The sequence below is a fragment of the Fukomys damarensis genome, unplaced genomic scaffold (genome assembly GCF_012274545.1).
Source record: "Fukomys damarensis isolate Sample0158 unplaced genomic scaffold, DMR_v1.0_HiC HiC_scaffold_26, whole genome shotgun sequence".
In the NCBI taxonomy this organism is placed as follows: Eukaryota; Metazoa; Chordata; class Mammalia; order Rodentia; family Bathyergidae; genus Fukomys; species Fukomys damarensis.
Genome location: NW_022900938.1, coordinates 21235172 through 21248947, shown reverse-complemented (window position 1 = coordinate 21248947; position 13776 = coordinate 21235172). Strand labels below are relative to the sequence as shown.

The 13776-nt window shown below is 48.0% G+C and overlaps 1 long non-coding RNA gene and 1 pseudogene across 1 annotated transcript; one reads left to right on the top strand and one right to left on the bottom strand.

Annotated features, from left to right (window-relative positions):
* Positions 1-591: 591 nt before the first annotated feature.
* LOC104850239 lies at positions 592-1690 on the bottom strand (annotated as a pseudogene).
* A 45-nt stretch (positions 1691-1735) lies between these two features.
* Positions 1736-12145, top strand: LOC117283437. Its single transcript, XR_004514423.1, has 8 exons — positions 1736-1825; positions 4169-4257; positions 4821-4999; positions 5105-5873; positions 7123-7209; positions 7316-7452; positions 8024-8289; positions 12035-12145. It is a non-coding gene; the product is annotated as an uncharacterized LOC117283437 (long non-coding RNA).
* Positions 12146-13776: the final 1631 nt, after the last annotated feature.

The following is a 13776-nucleotide window of genomic DNA, read 5'->3' as shown; positions in this document are numbered from 1 at the left end:
CGAAGTCAGGAGGAAACCTCGCCGGGAAGGTGGCCTGGCCTCAGAGCAGGTGCCCAGATAGCAGCAGTGTAGAGGCTGCCTCTGTCGAAGCCTTACCTAAGGTCAAAAGGAACTGCCAAGTGGTTACACTGGAGGAGGAGTGGCCTCCCAGACCTGAAGGTGAGAGCCTAGTGCCCAGGAGGTGGCAGAAGGCACCTAGTCCCAAGCCACGGTGCGCGGCACAGTTGTTACAGCCGTTGCCCCTTCTCTCCTACGAGGCCGGGTCACTTCTCACACACTGTGTATGTAGCACCGAGAGCCCTGCCCTGGAAATAACCTGCAGGATTGCACGGCTGGTCGGGAGATCCTGCCTCAGTCCCACATGACACTTGGGAAGAACAGAACAGGCCTCCAGACAGCCCCCCAGCCCCCCACACCTCCACCCCATGGGCACGGCTTGCCCGACAGCTGGGCTGTCTCTCACCACCCACCTCCAAGGCATAAAAGGATCCACACCCAGATCTCTAGAGAAATCAAATCAGGCTTCTTCTCACAGCCAAGCTTCCTGGACATGGTGCTTCACTGAATACTGGGAAAAGGTAAATTATCTCTTCAGCTGTCATGACCATCCTCACAGCCTTGAACCCCGTTCTCATAAAATCTTGGCCTTCTCACTGGGCTCACTGGCTGTGCCGCACGGGTGCTGCGCAGCTCCTTGGGGACCATGCAAAGAAGCTCGGTCTGGTCTTCATATGAAGAGCCGAGGCTGACCAGCTGCTCAAACTTCCAGCCGTCCGACATGGTGGACACCATCTGTGTGACCTCTTCCTCCCGGCACTGCAGCACGGCAGTGCTTCATGGGTACCTGTGATGTTTTGCTGTCTTGTTCCCTGATTTTGTCCTTTACAAGTTTCACTAGTGAGGTGCTACTGTAAAACTCTGCTCCCTCTGGAAGAACTTTATTAATAACCAGCTTTCAGTGCCTCGGGTAGTTCACCACAGGTCCAAAGTAGGTAGAGTCTCTGTTGATTAAATGGGCACCTGTTTCATCCTTGTCCGAGTCCAGGTCTGGGTCGGCCTGGCACAAGCAGTACAGGGAGGACTTCGGGTCCTGGCGCAGCGTCTGCTGGGTGATGAGGAAGTGGGTGCTGACGACTTGGACGCGCCACCGGGTGCAGTGATTCTCTGCCGTGATCCCCACAAACCCCACCACGGCAACCTCCTCCTATTCTTTAAGACGATGGTGTTCATGCGTCTGCCACAGCCTGGCTCTAACAGAGACTTGCACATCCGTTTGGCTAAAACATGCCAAGTATCGAAGAGCTAGGAAGCTGGGACACGAATCCCTTTGAGTAAAACCTGGCAAAGACAAAGAAGATTCGTAGAGGTTTTCAGATACACAGTGAAACATACTTGTGAGGCCTCTGCACTCCGTGCTCTTGTTTAGTCCCCAGGCCTGTGGAATAATAAAGGCACTAGCAGCTTCCTTCAGAGCCTGCAGCCTGCAGGGTAGATTCGGTAAATACTGCCATTGACTGGGATATTCCAGGATTTTCTCAAACACTATGTAATTTGGTTTGGGGGCTGCTTAGCTTATAGATGAGGAAGATGGGCCTTGTATGTGACTGCACAGCTGATAGAATTACTTCAGGTTCTTCAGTTCAGTGGAAAAGAGGACAGATGTGCTTAAATATTTATGGCGCTGTACCATCTCTATTTTATTTTTTTTTTCTTCAGTACTGGGATTGAACTCAAGACCTTGTACTTGTGGAGCTATATCCACAACCTCTCCTCGCCTTCCTTCTCTCTGTACTGGGGATTGAACTCAGGACCTTGTGCTTATGAGGTAGGTGCAGCTCCACTGAACTGAAGTCCCAGCCCCCCATCTATTTTTCTTATATGGGTCTTACAACAAATTTGAATATGGGCGACAACCTCATAATTATTTACCTAGACTTCACAAGATTGGCTAGCCAAGACTGAATTGTATTCAAGCACTATTTCACTGATCACACTGATTTTAAATACATTAGCATAATATATAACCATGATCAGTACTCTTTGAAGTCCCTTCTGTGTGCCCTGACTGGATGCATTAGTGGTCTGGCTTAGTTTTGTCACAATTCTGGGCACATTAGCAGTTCCCAGGCATGGCAGGGTGAGACGTCTGGAGCTGTGGATAAACATGGTACGTCTGTCTGGAGTTCAATTTTGTATGAAGACTTGGAGAAAAAGAATTAATCAATTTAACCATTTATGTAATGTGCTGCCAATTCTTTATTTAATTTTCTGTGAAGCAAACAAAATTATGCATTAGCTATGTTATGACTAAAACGCAAATGTTGATTAATACTTGCAGTGATAGAATAACAACTTGTAAACCCAGAAGTATGTCTGCTTGGTTGTAAGACTTCCAGTCAGAAACCAAGTGGTGATGCAGAGAAAATGATCAGAGGGTGCTTTCCTGGGACACAGCCCCTCCTGGTCTCCAGATGAGGCAGCCACAGCCAGCTCCCATCTCTCCTCACTGTCTTCTGTCATTGGCCTAAGGACGGCTGAGAAGGAAGAGGGAGCCTTTAATCCAAGGAAACCGGATACATCCTCTGAGTTGAGATCCTGAGAGACATAGATGGTCTGAACGTAGGCAGAGCCACCAAAGTTGGCTCTTTGCTCAGCTGTGCCTGCAGTGGGCAGGAGGTCGAGTCAGGGAAATCCCTTCTGAGAGCTGTCCCATTACTCTCTAGACCTGGCCACGGCACATCCCAACTCCTGGTGCCATGTTCCTGCCTTTGACAGGAATCACCATCTGGCCCCCATCTCGGGGAACCCTGTGCCCCCTGGCCTGCCCACTAGGCTACTCAGCCTTGCTCAAGTCCAGTTCTAGCCTTGTGACAGTGTTCCTGCTTTTAACCTGGGTCAGGCTTCAAGTTCCTGGCCTATTTTGTGTGTGTGTGAAAATAAATATGAATGCAAACTTCACATGAATGTTTAAAGTACAAGATGGGAAGAAGAGGGGTGCTGTATGTGTGTGGCTCCTTGGAGCCCTTGAGGGACCACTTGGGGGTACATTTGTCCTCCTCTGCTGTTAGAGTGCCACCAGAGGCTTGAGAACTGAAACTTGGAGGGGTGTCAGTGCAAGGGGAAAGATTCAGACCACATAAGATGTCCTCTTGCAAAATTGGAGACAGTGTGCTTTAGCTAGCTCATGTCCTGCTGTAGTCAGGAGAAATTCCATATGGTTCCAGGTATGCAGTCTCTTAATGGAACTCTTTGCAATGCCTTATGCCCTCCCCGGTCTCTGCGAAATGTCAAAGGAATAATAGCTGTGCCAATTTTGCACACATTGGCCTTTTTCTGTAAAGTTGCTTTCGGAAGTATTTAGTGTTGTTTTGTTGAAATGTAACTTTATACTACTTGCCTCTCATTTCAAGAAAGATAAAGGTAGTTGGCTGGTGCTGGGAATCCTGAGCTCAGAGAGCAGGAGACAGGATTCCAGGGCCCTTTCACCTTCATCCTGAGGACTTTTGAAACAGCAACGCAGCTCCAGCCCCATCCTCTTGCTTACTACCTTCTTGGAAACACAGGGAGCACAGGCAGAAAAGAGAAACCATTCTGAGCGTGAGACCCTCACTGGGCTGAGAGGCCAGAGGATGACCAGAGAGGCTCTCTTGTCCTGGATAAACAGTCCTGTCCTGGCTCTCTCCTTACCTGGCTCTCTCCATCTTTCCCAGTCCTGAGGGCTCCAAGGAGACATTTGAGTGGGAATAAGTGCACCGCAAGAAGTCCCTGCTTTGAGATTTGGTTGCAGCAGTCTTAGGTCCCAGCCAGTCAGGTTCCGGACCCACTAACATTAATTCTAGATTAAAATGGAAGTGCCTGGTACTGCTCAGAGTGCTATACAAACTCTGCCTCTTACAAATGCAATTGTCTGGAGACTGATCTTTGACTTACCCTTTCTAGAGAAAAATACTTGGTAGAGTTGGGACATCGCACTTCTGAAATCTAGGTGGCATGTTATGAAGGAGGACCTTGTCACTTATTGGAATGGTTCCCTTCAGGACATGTTCTCAGTGCCTGGCTCTGTGACGAGTATCCCTACCCTGCCAGTTGTACCCTATCTGTGTATCCTGTTTTGTCCTACACTACAGTTCTCTCTTGGGCCATGTATATGAATTTTGATGCTTTGCAGATGGAAGTTCCTCCTTGGGATGGAGACAGATCATCTGCCTTCTCCCATATGGCTTAGGAAGGTTGAAGAAAGAGAACTGAGATAAGAAAGTAAGTGCAAGGGCATTGTGTTGGGCAAATCAAAAGGGAGAACCAGGAAGCAGGTTTGGGGACTGAGACGTTGTTGCCAGAATTCAGGGAGCTTCCTGGGAGTCTGTGTGGGCGGAACATTGCAGCCCGTGAAATAGAGCCAAGCCTTCAAGATGAGAGGCTGAAGGGAAAGCTGGCTACTATCAAGGGCCTTGGTAGCAGGGTGAGGGGAGATGTGCCAGGGGGAGGGGGCTGCTGGAGAAGAGAAGCAAACTGGGATTAGGGCGAAAATTCAGTAAGTCAGGCAATGCTGTGCCCTACAAGGACCTGTGCCTATCTCCATGTGTAGTGATTCTGAGTTTTCTTACCCTTTAATAAAGTCATCCTTCCCCATGGATTGGGATGGGATACATACAGACCCTTTCCTCTGTCCCCGCCACCCCTAAGGAGATGACACAAGGTTCTCCCACTTTGGGACATAAATTCTGACATATAGTATTTTTTTTTCAAAATCAGTTTCAACCCCTAGATGGGCCTGATGCATCCGTAGTCTGCAGTGATGCTTTCTGAATTTGCCTTTGCAGAGCCAGCCTCGTCTGCAAAAAGCCTACTCTGGCAGGAGATCAAGGGTGGACCCAACGCTCTCCAGCTAATGATAAAATTCCACAGTGACTCGTTCCCAGCATCACCCAGGAGGAACCCAGAATTAGCAACCTGGCTCTGGCAGCTGCAGCGCATGCCCCCACACAGGCTGTGCACCTTGGTGAGCAACGTCCCTGTCCTCGCCCGCAGAAGGGCTTATGTGGCCTGGGGTGGGCAGTTGGTGCCGGGTGCAACACATGCCCGACTCTTCTCTGTTACCTTGCAGGCTGCTTGGCACAGTCCTCTGGGAGTCGTCTCCGCACCCGCAGGGACAACCCTGCCCCTTGCCCCAGTGACGGTGCTGTGGTTTGCTTATTTGGACATATTCAGCCCAACATGCCAAAGATGAAAGGCAGGAAATGTGCAGTTCCAGTTCCCAGAGCGGGAGTGGCCAGACCACACTGCATGACGCTTCCAGCCGAGGTCATGTAGGCAACCTCAGGCCCTGGGCTAGCAGAGCACAGGCAGGCGCTTCCCACCCCCGGATGGCTTCCTGTCCCTTGCCAGGGACTGACCACAGCTGCTCCCATCACTGCCCTTGGGGAAGCCACTCCTCAGACAGTCACTCCCACTGTGGCTCCCCACTGCCCAGAGGGCCCTGTCTCAGAGAACCCACTTCCGCCTAGGCCAAGCCCAGGCCCTGGTGGCCTGAGTGTTGCTGAGCAGGGACTGCAAACTCATCCTGCCTTCCTGATTCCCTGCAGGAAATGCCTCCCGGTCCTTAGGGCAGAGCATTGGAACCCCCCAGTGTTCTAAAGCAACGCAGAAGTTGACCCAACGCGGGGTTGTGGGAGTATAAGGCCTGTCTTCCCGTGACTGCCAGCCTTTCCTGCCATCCCCAGCCAGTGACATGATTCTTCTATAAACACCATCTTTTCCATAAGACAGAAGTAACTATCGCTCTCCCCCCATTCAGGATGTTAAAACATTTGAAGAATCATTTATTCTGGACCAGAAAAAGCCTGTGCTTGAAGCATTCCATCTCTCTCTTCCAGGTATACACCCTGTGGCTGGGTTAGGGAGCAGCCAGGGCTGGAACTGGCTTTGTAAAGGGCCATTTCCTGGCTTTGGTGCAGTTACAGCAAGCACCCAGTCAATTAGGCTACAGGATAGCATTTGTGCGTTTCATTTCCACAGCGATGATTTTTTTAAAAGCAGTTTGAACGCACATGATTGCATTCAGCAATGCTCCCCGGGAAGCAGTTCACGTGAGAGTGCAGCAAAGCCAGCTCTGGGTGCCAAATGGAGCCCACCTCTTGTTCAACAGAAGCCACTAAAGACAGGTACTCAGGGACGATAATGTCCTTTTGTGCCTTTGTCTGGGGCAGCTCATTAAGGTAGAAACCACTTCAGCAATGACAGGACAACCCTTTCCTGTGTGTTCCAGGAGAACATAATTGACTACAAAACCTTTTTTTGATGTCACCACTGCCAGATACAAACCCAATTAGCAGCAGAGTTAACTCAGATGCATCCTGGGAACACGGAAATAACACGTTCTACAGCTAGTCAGATCTGTGGAAGGGTGACACCTCGGGATGTCATCAGGAAGGTGGGCTCGGGGACCACAGGACGCTGGGTGCTCCTGGATCCCTCACATTCCACTGATCTTAGGGCCCTCCTTCTGTGGGTGAATGACAAGGGCTTAAAAGATTAATAATCAGAAAATCAGCTTCTGTCTGCTCAAGGCTTCTGGTTTAGGAGCAGCACAGTTTCATCCTGAGGCTGGAGATGTTCAGAAGCAGTCACTGAGGTCTTAATTCCAGCAGAGCCCTGAGTCCCTCCACAACTTCCTCCCACAGATCTGGGGGAGGTAAGAAACCTCTTGCGTTTCGTCTCCCTATGTGACTAGTCTCCCAAGGACTAAGGAATCCTGGGTTCTGACTCTGCAAAGCAGAAGCAAACAAGTAATTTCAAGTCCCAGAGGGATGCTTTGGCCCACCCAGCTGGGTTTAAGCAGGCACTAAAAGGCAGGGCGGAGAGAAAAACCATCAACACAAAAGACAAGTGCGTTTTGATTTGTGGTTGCAGAGGGACTGTGATGATTATCGGCCATTGTGATATGGTGATGTGGGTCCCAAGGCCAGAGAGGCTCTTTCCTTCAGGAAGGAAAACCCCATTTAGAAGTAGCCATCAAACGAGAGCACTTGGGATTCAATCAGACGTGTCAGAAGGCATGCAGGAGGTTTGCTTGGGGGTTTCCCATGAAATTCAGCTTTATCCTGATTGGTGACCTTGTTTCAGAAGTCAGCTGCCCACACGACGCCTTAGAGCTTGGTCTACCCTGCTTGCGGAAGAAGCCCCACTAGTAGAGGAAGCCCTGCTGCCGGGGTAAGGAGGCAGGGCCCATGCTGGATCCCTTTTTGAAAAATTATTTTTTTTTTCAGTGCTGGGTATTGAACCCAAGACTCACACATTCTAACCTTTTATTTGACAGGTGAGGTGCTCGGTTGTTCTGAGTGTAGTGGGTCTACTCTGGCCTTGGGGAGGCACAAAACATTTGGAAAGAAGGAAGGCAGACGTCTCTGCAGTCAAGAGGCCCGGGCTCTGGAAAATCGGTTGAAGCTGTCGGTGGTAAGCAGCAGAAACCAATCGGGGCTGACCAAGGCAGAGGTGTGTGTGATGAATGGCTGTGTGACAAGGCTCAGAATCCCAGGGAGGGCTGGAGAGCCAGCGGGGACAAAAAGAAGCCTGAGGGTCATGCCACAGCCAGGCCGGTAAAAGTCACACCGGAAGTGCTGTGCTGTGGGGACTCTGCGGTGTCCACTGTGCGTTGAGGACCCATGGTCCCCGCTTGGTAACAGGGTCCACCCCGCACCCCTCTGCCACAATGGTCCCTCCTGCTCCTACCCCACCTGCTCTGCCTCTCACTCAAGTCCCAGCGCACCTGATCAGCCAAGCCCCACGCCTGCCTGTGCCCGGGACCAGGTGCTCCATTTGGATCCTGCTGCCGGTCCTTCCACTTTCTAGAAGGGAAACATCTGTTAGCACTTTTATCTTCAGCGGCTGGAAGGAAGGCTGGACAAGGGCCCACCCTGACCCAGCCAGGGCTTCCTTTCCTGCCCCTCCAGCCTGTCTCTGGGCCCAAGCTTGATAGTCTACTTGGTGGATGTCCAGTCCTTTCTCTCCTCACTGTCCTTTTCAGGCTGTTGTGATCTATAAAATCTCTCCTTCAAAGACAGAGGGGGAGAGAGGCTAAGTCAGATGAGCCACTGCTCTGAAGAAAGTTTCAAAGAGCACAGTGGCTGAAAACAGCGAGCGGCCAAGGCAAAGGCAAGAACGGTGGAAAATGCCCGGCACCTGTCGAAGCTCTGTCCCACACCTGAGCCCAGTCTCTCTCTGCCTGTATAAAGCCGCTGGGGTGCGACCGTGCAGAGCGCCAAGAGCCGGCCGAGTTCCTCCCCCAGCAAGGTAGGTAGAAACGGAGTGGGCAGAGGAACACCAGGAGATATTTGAAAAAATTTAAGAAGACTTCTTTGTTTATCTTCTCCCTGGCTTCCGCAGCCGGTCTGCATGCGGTCGGGATAAATTCAGCCCAGGAGGAAAAAGCGGTGTTTCCTCCCCCTCTCCTCCCGTTTTAGGTGAGAGGAGGAGGTGGTGTGGGGGTAGAGAAAGATCTGGCGAGCTCGCCAGCTGGTGCTGCGGCTGGGCTGAGCTGAGCCAGCTTGCTCTGCGCCCCCACAGAGCGGGCCTAGAGCAGGGGCGCAGGGGTGCCCGGTCTCCTTCGCCCCTTCCTCTGCCTCAGAAGTCGGGTTGGCTCCTCGCTCTGGCTCGGAGGAAATCGGTAGCCCCTCACACAGCGTGGCCCCAGGGCCCTCACTCCCTGCTGCTCCACAAGGAGACCCCCGTGCAGGCCGGGGGAGCCAGGATTTTGGGGTGCAGCGTTGCTTTCAGAGGACCCGGTGGAAATGCAGTTTTGCCCCCCGCAGGGACTGGTGACCCTGGAGGAGCTCCATGCCCTCAGAGAACTGGTCGTCAGGTTCCGGAGGGTGCCGAGGAGGGGCAGTTCTAGGCGCGACAGTTGGCGACATCTTGCTGCCGCAGAGGGCAACTGACAGGGCGAGCAGTGGTGGGCACCCGGGGTGTAGGGACCACCGGGGGTCTTGGGTAAAAGGGGCACCAGCAAGGCTGGAATGAATGAGGAGAGGGACGGCGAGAAGGGACACAGGCCTCAGCGTCACGGAGACGCAGCCTTGGACCTCTAGTAGGGCCAGAAGCTAGAAAGTTACAGCCTTTCGCCTGACTGGCGTCTGGGCTGCTGCTGGCCAGGTAGTGCAGTGCAGAGGGCAGCCCAAAGGGGACAAGAAATTCCTTGGGCTGGCTCTGGGATAGTCTTCTGCAGGCTTTCTCTCTTTCTCTCCCCTCACCCTATACTGGGATTGAACCCAGACCGTGTGCGTGCATGCGTGCGTGCGTGCATGCGCACTGTACTGACCCGTCCTTCACCTCTTTCCCAGCCATAAGCAGCTTTTTATTATTTATCTTTTCCATTTTTTCCTTGTCCCTTCCTTCCTTTCCCCTTCCCCCTTCTGTTCCCCTTCCCATTTGAACATTTCCTTACCATTTTCCAATACCCAGTACACATTTTAACTGTTCATTGGTTGATGGCTGTTTCTGCGATTTAGCAGACTGTGACACTGTAAAGATGGTTGTACATATATCACTGTGGTACAACACTTAAATCTTTTTTTTTCCTTTTAAATTGAATTTATTGGTACATTCTAGGTAGACAGTACAGTTACATCCCCTCCTCCCCTCCCTCCCTCCCCACCTTCAAACACTTTAATTCCATTTTTACATTTTCTCATATTTTTTTCCTTTTCCCTTGTTCCCCTTTCCCTGTCCTTCTCACTGTGCCTACACCTTTGGTCCTTTTCTTCCTATTTCAGGTTGCTAATTGTCGCGTTAGGATCTTGAGTACTATTTTAGTTTTTCCGCGCCAGAGAAACTATTCGGTATTTGCATATGTAACACTTTTAGTTCTTTTGCGAAGATTCAAAGGGGAATAGCTGGGTCAAATGGGACCTCTAATCCTAGTTTTTTGAGGTATCTCCTTACTAATTTCTGCAGTGGTTACACCAGTCTGCACTCCCACCAACAGTGAAGAAGGGTTCCTTTTTCTCCATAGCATTTATTGGTTGATTTCTTGAGAATAGCCATTATTCCTGGAGTGAGATGGAATCTCAATGTTAATTTGCATCTCTCAGATGACCAATGATGTTGAACATTTTTTCATATATTTATTTGCTGTTTCTACTTCATCTGAGAAATGTCTATTCATTTCAGATGCCTATTTTTGGACTGGGTCTTTAAATTTGGGGGGGATCTGATGTTTTTGAGTTCTTTATATATTCTAGATATTAGTGCTTTGAGGAACATCTGGCAAAAAGTTTTCCCACTCTGGGTTGTCTCTTCACTGTGTTGGTGATTTTTCTTGCTGTGCAGAAGTTTTTTAATAAGATGAGATGCCAGTTGTTTCTGTGATAATTCCTGTGCGATTGGGGTTTTCTTGTGAAGTCTTTGCCTACACCAGTGTCTTCAAGAGTTCTTCCTATTCTGTCTTCCAACAAACTTAGTGTCTTTGTTTTAATATTTAGAGTTTTTGTCCATTATAATTTTAGTTTAGTGCATGGTGAAATATATTGGTCTAGTTTTAATCTTCAGCATATGGAAAGCTAGCTCTTCCAACACCATTTATTAAAGAGACTTTCTGTGAAGATGTTTGGCCCTTTTTCAAAGATAAGACACCTGTGTTTAGAGTTCTTCATCTTCTAATCTGCTGCATTGATCTTGAGCTCTGGTTTTGTTTTTTGGTTTTTTTGTTTGTTGGTTTCTTCTTTGCCAGTACCATGGGGTTTTTATCACAGCAGCTCTATAATATAATTTCAAGTCAGAAATTGTGATGCCCCCTTCCTTGCCTTTGACGCTTAGAATTGCTTTTGCTATTTTAGGTCTCTTCTGGTTCCAAATGAATTTTAGAATTGCTCTAATTCTGTGAGGTACACTATTGGTATTTTGACTGTGATTGCTTTGAATCTGTATAACATTTTGGAAGTATGGCCATTTTTACTATATTAGATTTTCCTACCCAAGAACAAGGACTATCTTCCCATTTTCTGATATTCTCTTGGATTTTTTTTGGGGGGGTACTGAGGTTCTCAATGTAAAAGTTTTTACTTCCTTATATAAATTCCTAAATATTTCATTTTTTTGGATGCTATTGTGAAAGGTGTTGTTTCCCTAACTTCTCAGTTTGCTATTTCAGTACAGGAAGGCTGTTGATTTTGGGGCTTTGTATCTGGCTGTACTAATGAATTTGGTTATTAAATCTAGAGGTCTTTTGGTGGACTTTTTGGAGTCTTCTATGTAAAGTATTGTTTTGTCCACAAATAATGATAATTTAACTTCTTTTCTTCCTTTTCTCTTGTCTAATTATTCTGGCTAGTGTTTGTAGAACTATATTGAATAAGACTGATAGTGGACGTCCTTGTCTTGCTCCTGATTTTAGAATGAAAGCTTTCAGTTTTTGTCTAGTATGATGTTGGCTGTTGGTTTGTCATAGATGGCTTTTATCAGATTGGGATAAAGACCACTTATTCCAACTTTCTGTAGGGCTTTTGTCATGAATGGGTGTTGGACTTTGTCAAATGCTTTTTCTGCATCTATTGAGATGATCATATGTTTTTTGTCCTTGGCTCTGTTAATATGGTGTATTATAATTATTGATTTGTATATATTGAATCATCTCTGCATCCCTGGGATGAATTATACTTGGTCATAGCTTTTTATTTATGTCTATTTCCTGAAGGATTTGTTTTAAACTTTGGCTCAAAGCCTTGTAAGTATGGTGGTGAGGTACTTGATCTCAGCTTTTGGCTTATCTATGATTTTTAGGTGCTCCCCAAGAGGCTGCCTCACCCCATACAAAAGTCTGCAGGTGTCCAAGTCCTCATAAAATGCAGAGTATTTATGTATAACCACACACGTATTTCTGTATTTTTTAGATCATCTCTAGTTTCCTTGTGATACCTAGCTCAATGTAAATGTTATATAAGTAGTTGCTACACTGTATTTTTGAGGGGATAATGAGGAAAAAGGGTCTGTAAGTGTTACAGACACTGCCATTGAAAGCCTATCATTCACACATGACACTCAGGGTGAACAGTGCTCAAAGCAAGAGTACCGGAGCAAGGCTGAGGATCTGCGGAATGGGGAGTCTGCAGCCTTTTTGTCTACGCATGATTTCATTCACATGGATTCCACGTGGTGCTTGGTAAGTGGCGAATTTAAGTTTTGCTCTTTGGAAACTTCTGGATCCCCTCCCTATACTTTCAATCCAGTTGGCTGAACCATGGATATGGAGGGCTACCCGTATGTCCAGCGAGTGGGGTCTACGTGGCCTGTGTCGGAGAAGAGAGAGGAGGAGGAGGAAGAGGAGAGGAATTCTGTGCAAGGCTAGGCCAGGGCCTGGTTGGAGTGCTTGGGTTGAGTCACCATATTGTCAGCCTGGAATGGCTGTGTTCTGAGAGTTTGTGCTGAGCTGCTGATGTTGTCTGTGAGACCAGCCTCACTGAGGGCTGTTGGTATCATTTACTGCCCTGGTGATAAAATTCTAGTTACAGTATTACTTGCTATTTAAAAATTATATCATGGATCTTGTGGGTAGCTGGAGCCATGCAGCTTTATATATTGCTTATCGCTATGATTGGGCATTGTCTTAAAGCCTGCCTACCATGGAATGAAGCCATGAGAATAAACCTCCTCTTTAAATTGTGGATATTGAGTATTTTGCCCCATCCCTGGAAAGTGTCTATGACGGCCACCATAACAAAATAATTCAGAGGAGTGGCTTAAACAATAGACTTTTATTTTGTTCCACTTGGGATGCTGAGATCTGATTGCAGGCGTGGTTGGCTTCTGTTGGGGGTTCCCTTCCTGGTTACTAGATGGCCACCTTCACACTGTGTCCTCACCTGGCCTTTCCTGTGTGCACAAGGGCAGAGATGGAAAACTCTGGTATCTTCTAGTAAGGACACTGGTCCAACTGAATTAGGGCCTGTGACTTCATTTCACTTAAATTACTTTAGTAAAGGTCCTATCTTCAAGTATAATCATATTGGATATTAGGGCTTCAATATATGAATTTTGGCACACACTTCAGTCTATCTCCTATGCATGCACACATGTGCAAAGATACATTAATAGTAATCTGCTATTGGTAGAATATGGATAGAAAATTTTGTCCCTGTAGTCTGTGACCTCCAGGTTTTTGCATAAAGAATGTTTTACCCCTGTAACTAAAGGAAGAACGCAGCAAGTATTAGTTTTTAAAGAGAAGTACATTTTTATCTTAAAATGACACATGTAGTAGAACTTTTCTAGAATTGTATATATAACCTGTGGGTCCATCCACCCATGCAATCAACCTATCCATTCCTCCTTCCATCTTTATTTTTGCACTGAGAGAAATCTGGAGTGATACTAACCAAATGTTTATGATGGTTATTTCTAGGTGGTAGAATTTGAAAGAGATTTTTTTGGGTGTATACCTGTATGGCTTGAAATGTATAAGAAGTTATATGACTTCAAAGGGAAGGCAATGATGAATTTTATATTTGTTCCTTTGCTTGATTCTAGCACAACCTCTCTGCTCTGGTCCTGGGGAGGACATTCTGGAGCAGAAGCGGGCACTTCTGGCAGGGCCAAGGTGATTCTGACCCCTGGCCTTGGTCATGCTGAGGCTACCAAGCCCGGGGCATGCAGTCGGACAGCTCCACAGGGAGCAGAGAGCATAGGGGACACCCGGGCTCCACTTAAACTCAGTCACAGCATCCTATACCTTTGATGTACACTTCATGACCTGGCTGGGCCTGTAGCTGGAGTTCATTTTCAGGGTTA